Genomic DNA, 7,892 nt, shown 5'->3' on the forward strand with positions numbered 1-7,892 from the left:
GGCCTGCAACATCTAATTATTCTTTCACTGTCACTTGCATGCTTAAAGAATCCATTGTCTTAAGAGCTGCAATAATTAACTTGGGAAATGAGTGCATCTCACATGAAACAGCGCACCAGTTTTTTTTCCCCAAGATCCGCATCCTAAGCCAGAGATTACAGACACTTTTGATCTGTTCTTAAACACAGATTTGTGTGAGTGTGTGTTTCCCTCTATCGACAATGGCATGAAAAAAATGAAGCGATTAGCGGAACCAGAAATCTCATTATGCTCCCGATGCAGAGGCTGCTGTGTTGTGTGACACAGTGCACAAGCACACACAAATGTACACTATATTCACAGGAAGGCTGCATGTTCACACCCATTCATGCAGAAAACAAACACATAGCTTAATTTAAATGAAAACTAAATCATTTTTCTTTGTTCACGACGGAGAGAAACATATTGAACAGGTGCAGTCTGGGAAGACAGCAGGTTCTGCTTGTGTGAGTGATTATCGGTGGCTGACTGGAATGATATCACAGGGTCTTCTGTCTTTATTTACCCATATTGATCTGCTTGTTACAATAGTCCAGATGAATGTTTGAGGGGAAAATTGAAAGCAATTGAGTTTGACGCAACATGGTTGTCTGATTCTTGTCGCGGGTTAAACAGATGCTCAGCTCCTTCTACCCATAAACCACCTGTGCAGTGACTGTAAAACATCCCTCCTAACCAACCTACTAAATAATGAGGACATGAATGGGGATTCTATTACCTGCTAATCTACATTCAAGGTCTTCTGGCAAGCTGTGTGCTGTGTTTAAGTTTCCCTCATCTTGTTGCTGCGAGGTTGTTCTTCTCTGAAGCACCGAAATAGACAATAACAGATTCTCTCAGGTTTTCATGTTGTTGTAAATACATGTCTAAAATGGGCCTCTTATCCTTTTTAGATGTAATAAAATCTGTGATGTATGTGAAAATAAAGAAAATAAATAAAACAGCAGGGAAAGAATGTGTAGACGCACATGCTATAATAAAGAACACATGTAGATACGCTTTAGTTTCTTTTTTTACAGATGGTGCATTTAATTTATGTTAAAAATATAACGTTTTCCATCAGCACTTTGCACAGATGGATTACTGTGACTGGAGATAATTACAGCAAATAAACCCCTGCACTGTTGCACAGCATCTCCTCTGTTGCTTTAAACCGTCAGCACAAGAACATATTGTCAGTAAATTAAATCTTGTGTGATCTCTGTGTGTTTTTGACAATATTTAAAGTCGCATCACATTTGACAACACTGGTGAGTAAAACATCTGACACACAGATATATGTCTTTGTACTGATTTGCAGTGGTGGTACTCAAAAGTACTCAGATGTTTTACTTAAGTAAAAATACCAATACCACAATATAAAAATACTCCATTGCAAGTAAAAGTCCTACTTTTAAAATCCCACTTACGTAAAAGTACAGACATTGTCAGATAAATTAACTGAGAGAATCAAAAGTAAAAAATCTGTTCCTGTGAATGTTATATTATAATAAATTACATTATTCATAGCGACACATCATTGTGTAACTGTTGTAGCTCTTTGTGGTGAAACTACTTTTAACTACTTTTTATACAGTGAGCAGGTTTAAGTCAGTGGAGACTCTTAAGAGTCTTAAGATAAATCTGAGGGGTCAAGAGATGATTAATGGGAAAGATGAAAAAAAGAAACCACTCAAATGTGTTTTCATTTTCAGACTTTTCCCTCATCTTTGCTTATTTTTGTGAAACGCTAGAAGAGTTTTTCTGTTTTGGTCTCAAACATATATTTAAACGAAAATATTTGCGAAAAGGGGAAATGCTAACAACTGATGGACATCTGAAACTTGACACAGAGCCAAAACTCTTTAGCAATGTGTTGCTAAAAAAGTAAAAAAAAAAAAGTGCAATATTTTCCTCTGTAAAGTAGTGAATTAGAAGTATCATAAAAGTATAATACGTGAGTAAATGTACTTAGTTCCCACCACTGCTGATATGTGTAACTTCCTTCACTGGTCTTCATGCTGTGTTTCCCATGTCACATCTCTTGTATTCAACATCTAAAATGTCTTCTTGGCATTAAATATGTATCTGTCTCTGTAAGTCCTCTTTATACAATATCAAGTATTTACTCTCTCTCTCTATCTCTCACACATTGAGTCTCCCTCTCTCTGTCATTCCCGCTCTCCCTCCTCCCTCGTGTGTTTGTACAGTGCTGCTCAATGTGCCGTGACAGAGTAAATGCTGACACCAACACCTGTTCCCTGAAGGTCACCCAAACCTCTCTCGCACACTTCAACGGATACACACAGAAACACACACAAAACCTTCTACCTTGTCCGGCAGGGTTTTGGTTTTTATATATTCCTCCTATAAGACATGCGCAGCTGCTGAAACTTCACAGAGCTCAATCTCTCCTACACACCATCCACTTATCGTGTAATGTTTTGAATGCCTTGATTGTTGGCTGTCATGCATTATTCATATATCCAACCTTGAGTCCTCATGAAACGTTGTCCTTTGCTTGAGTGTTTGTTTGCATGCATCTTTAACACATCGCTCTGCTGGGAAGGGAAACAGCACCCCAGGTCTCTTAACATTAGCGACCCCACTGCCCACACGGATGTCACACCACTGTAATTAGCCAACAAGTCCTCCAACCTGAACAGAGCAGCCTTAGGCAGTGCTCACTGTTACAGTCTGTTAAAGCCAGAACAATATGTCTGTTTGCTTTTTGTTGTTGTTGCTGTTGTTGTAACTCATTATTTCTTGTCCACAAATAAAAAATGACCTTCATGACAATTTGTCATCATCAGAATTACAGCTTTCTGTACCACACGCCCACTGGGTAATGAGAACTGGAGGATGGACTGTCAGAACCATGCAAACGAGAACAGTGGAGGAGCATCACAACTGTAGAGAAGCAGGATAAATTATATGGAAATATCTGTATAAAGTTTGGGGATTTGAGCAGCACTTGTAGATTGTGAAAAGTCCACTCATGACAGGAGTTATTTTCCATCTTTCCAAAGGCACATTATCTATAACGCAGGCACATAAACAGAGAGTTGGCAGAGAAGTGGGAAACTTTTCCATTTGAAGTACTGACGTGAAAGTGAACCCGTAGTGGTGGTGAGGGACGGGAGGAAATTATTTTTGTTGAGCAGAGAGTTTGGATTGGGTTGGGGGGAGGGGAGGTGAACTTGCTGATTCTCATGAATTTAAAGAGGCTACTTTACAGGGTTAATATACATAAATGCCTCCTTAGCAACCACAGTTTCATAGGACTCTCATGTAGATTTTCCAGCTGTTTTGAATTCATAGTGGTCAGACATCCAGCCTGTTTTCATTATCATCTTAACCACCTCCCATTATGGAATCACAGAAGCAAGGATGAAGATAATGGCGTAAACCTTCACAGAGGTGACTTTCTACAGAATCTGTTGTTCAGTGGTTGATGGTTAAGTTATAGAAGTATTCCACAGGAAGTTATGTGGAAGTGGATGGTTTATTTGTACAGTTCCTTTTTACTTGTGCTTTTTATTTTTTTTATTTTTTTATCTTTTTTTTCCCCCCTATATTTAATCTGCTTGGCCTTATTCATTTTGCTCCGCTAGTACACACATTGACTTTATTTTGTTCTTCAATTTAATTCAATTCAAGAAACTTCATTTGTCCCCAGGGGGCAATTTTAAAGGCACATAGAGTAGACATAAAAAACACACAAAAAAACACAAGCAGTGCAAGACAGACTGTACACATTAAGAAAAACAACGAAAAAACATCAGTGTTTTCATCAGTGTATATTTGGCATTTGAGATTTATGAGCATGGTCAATTTGGATGTTAATGTGGTACATTATCATCATCATCTTCATCATTTAACATTATTTCTTTACCCCTCCTCCCCCTTCCAAAAGATTTTATTTATACTGTGAAATATTCTGGCTCCCTGCAAGTACACAAAAGCCTTTTTTTTTCTCAGGCAGCTCTTCACTCTGACTGATGGCATCCTGCATAAATACAAAAACAGTTTTTTCACTTCACAGATTTGTATATTTGCGTTTTGAAGTGGGTTTACCTCACCACCACAAAGCCATAAACTGTGTTCATTTAAAGTCTGAATTTGTTCTTAGAAGCCCCACTTAGTGCCAGCAATACCGGCCTTTTTTTCATATTTTAAAAGCAAAAATTTGCTTGTAACACAGAACCAAAATGTGTCAAAAGAGCAAATTCAGGTGCCAAAAAAATTGGCGTACTGTATATGTGTTGTTTGAAATTATGAAAGCGCAGACAGTTTTTAGAAGGTCAAATTTAAAAAAGAGATGAAGAGGTATCTTTCAAAGCCTGATTAACAGCATTTGAAAAAAAACGTCCCTATATTAACCAATAGAATGAGACTATCAACTTTACTTTTTATAGGGTCAAGGTAAAATTAAGTCCTTATTCGCCAAAAGAAAGCACTTTGACAGAGCACATATTGTGTAGTTTAGTAATACTGAATTATGAATAAAGCAGCCTCCAGTCTCCTCTAACTATAAATAGCAATAGGAATGAATGGAAGTCTGAAGGATTCAGAAGGGGTTATGATACAGTATATATAATAAACTATTCAAATAGAAGCTAAAACAGTGAGTCTAACTTCAATGACAGCTGTCTCACAAATCTTAACCAGAGAGTCTTTTGTTAGAGCTTTGACACTGTGCAGTAACATGGCTTCTTTTCTCACTTTCTCTCCACTGAGACTTTTTTTTTTCCCAGACTCCCGTTCACACTGACCTCCAGTCAGGGCCTGGCTTTTAGCAGTGTCACAGGTCCTTGCGAGGGGAACAGCTTTGTGAGTCTGAGGCCTGTGAGAGCATCTGGGGGTGTGAGGTTAAAGGAGGTCTGCCTGCATTCCAAGGATTGTCCCCTGGAGGTGGCGGCCGGGGCCGGTGCGCGTCCCTGTGCTATAAGTGCTTTGTTCTGTGTCACTGTGAGAAGAGGAGGTGAGAGCCTGGCTGAAGTTTGAAAGTATTATTCTTCTGACATGATGTCACATAGACTAGAGAGAGATCAAAGTGGACACAGACATTTTCTGATGCCTGGAAACTGATTAGGATAGTTCCAATTCAAAAAGACTGATTCAGCCCCAGCTCGTCCCAACACTCATTACTGTGGTCCAGGCAAATACAAAGACTGAATCACACTATGCAGAGAAAGGATGCTGCCGCAGATCTGATTGGCTGGGAATTCTGCAGTGCAGTGGTGCCTGCAGCCATTAACACAACTGATATTTTTCATTTTCAGTCATCAATATTGAACTGAATTTTATGGTCTTTGCATTTTTATTAAATGCCTTCATGTAATACATTGGTTGTGTCTGCTGCTCCCTCAGCTGACAGTGTGCTCTGCCAGTGTGCACTCGGGTATTCAATGAAAAATGAATAAAAGGCAAATGATTGGTGTTGTTGCTTGAATTTGTTGTTGTGAGGGAGTAAACTTGAAATAGAAGGTAACATGAATTCATTGCTCATCCTTATTTTCTTTTAGATTGTGTCATTTTGACAAGATTTTGCTTTTGTTTTTATGCTGCATGAATTGGAAGAAGTTTTTGCAATCACTGGGCCTCATTAAATATACATAACCATTTTTAAGAACAAATTTCTACTTAAAACCCACTTATGCACTTTTTAAGAAGAGTCTGACATTCACCAATGTTTTCTTATTTGGGATTCGTTCTTATGTAAGAACAGAATCTACGCACACTGAAGAGTACTGTTACGCACATTTGAGTGCTAACATGTTTGAGCAAAGTAAGTGGTTATTGCGTTTTGTTCGGTTCTATAGTTATATAATATTATATTATTTAACTTACAATATAGTTTTTGTCATTTATAATAATTTAAAAAAAAGAAAAACTTTTGTTATTTTACAAGGCATTATGGTCCGCTCGTTTGCAGCTGCAGCAGTACCTCCACTTCAGAACTACTAAAGTTCCTTTTGCATTTTGATTCTGGTGCTCCGTCTTTAGATTTTCGTTTTGGCATTTTCTCAACTTTGGTATCTCTTTGTGACTTCTGTCTGTGTCTGCACTCTTTAAGGGCATTTTTGGGTGTTTACCGATGCTAATTAGGGCCAACTGGCATGATTGTCATTTATCAATAGAAAAGAACACACAAAAGAACACACATGTGCACACGTTCATGAATCTGAGTTGGAGATTTCTTAAGAACTTTTTTAAGAACAACTTAAGAAAGAATTTAAGAAAATACTCCCACTAGCACATGTTTACCACTCATCTGTCCAAAAGATTTTACATTTATATAATTTGAACATGTTAATGCTAAACCGCCTTCAAGTTAGGTGAGAATCACTTTCATCTATTGTCCCAGTTGAGGTTGCTAGGTTAAAGTGTGTTAAACAGCATAGCTGTGATTTTGAATGACAAGAGAAGAACAAAGTAAATCAGACACAGTGAAACAGAGAAGTCACAAATTATGTTGCGTATTGTTGTTGGAGAGCATAATATGTGCTAAGTGATTCAACTTGTTTTGAAATAACAGCATTCACAATTATAACAAAAAAAAAAAAATTAAAAGAGAAATTGTATTCAAGAGCTTTGTCTCTTGCTCTGCCTCACCTATTCTCCACCAACTCAAGGCAACAAGAAGGGTGGAAATCCTGCTGCATGTTTTAATCAGTCATTCTTTGTCCGTATCTCTGTGTAGTGCTGTGCAGCAAATGAAAAGTAAGCAAGAGATTTGTAAAGGCAAGACACTGACACAGACCCTGCAGTTGTTCCTGGAGATGGAAACCACTGTGTTAATCTTCCTTTGATGTTCATGATAAATGTCTTTCACATTTGCGCATGTTTGTCTGCAGCTTTATTGGTTATAACGTCACAATGACACAAACTGGACAAAATGAAAAACCTTGTGTCAAATGGCAAAAAGTTTAAATGAATAAAAAGAACTCCATATATCTTTATAAAAGTTGAATTCGTCAAAGAAGGAAAGCTTCAGTTGTCACAACATGACAGCACTATTACAAAGCTTTCAGTCGTCAGCAGGATGCCAAGGTTATGTGACCTAAAAGAAGTCAAACTGAACTGCATTTCTTTTACTGTCAATAATAACTTTCACAGCCCTGCACAACTGACTGAGGCAGATGCACACAGATAGCTGCTACGCAAAGTATCTGTGACTGCAATTGGTGCAAAATTCAAATTTACAGCAATACAATTTCCCACCTGATCTTGGAACAGTGGCTCAGCAGCTGTAAAACTACTGTAGTCTGAACAAAGAAGTGTAGATAATCAGAACCAATATAAAACAAAATAACATGTCACTTGGTGAATGCTTTCATCTAAAGTGTCTGACAGTACTATTCATCCATCCATTACTAATACTGCTTATCTTTTGAGGGTTGGAGGGTGGCCTGAGTCAATCCCAGCTGACACTGGGTGAGCGGTGGGGTACACCCTGAACACGTCGCCAGTCTATCACAGGGCTGACTTACATACACAAACAACAACTCATGCTCACATTCTACGAGCAATCTAGAGTCACCAAACAACCTAACCTGCCGGTCTCTGGATTGTGTCTGTTAGCTAAAAGATATTTTTGTTTATTGTTGCAAGTACAACTGTGCTCAAAGGTTTCAGTTCCTAATAGGAAGAGGCTTCATTTTATCAGAAAGACCAATGAAAGAAATACTAAGTGAGAGATTGCACTGAGTTACTGAAGCTTGTGGAACAGAACTCAGATGTGTGTCATGACTTCGGCTCTCTATAGCAACTTATATTGAAGACACTATCTGTAAAACTGGAAATTACATGACTTTGGCACTATCCAGTCTTTGCTTACTATCCTAACATCAATCCATACTTAAGCAATT

This window comes from Seriola dumerili, unplaced genomic scaffold (genome assembly GCF_002260705.1).
Source record: "Seriola dumerili isolate Sdu_G_001 unplaced genomic scaffold, Sdu_1.0 BDQW01000043.1, whole genome shotgun sequence".
In the NCBI taxonomy this organism is placed as follows: domain Eukaryota; kingdom Metazoa; phylum Chordata; class Actinopteri; order Carangiformes; family Carangidae; genus Seriola; species Seriola dumerili.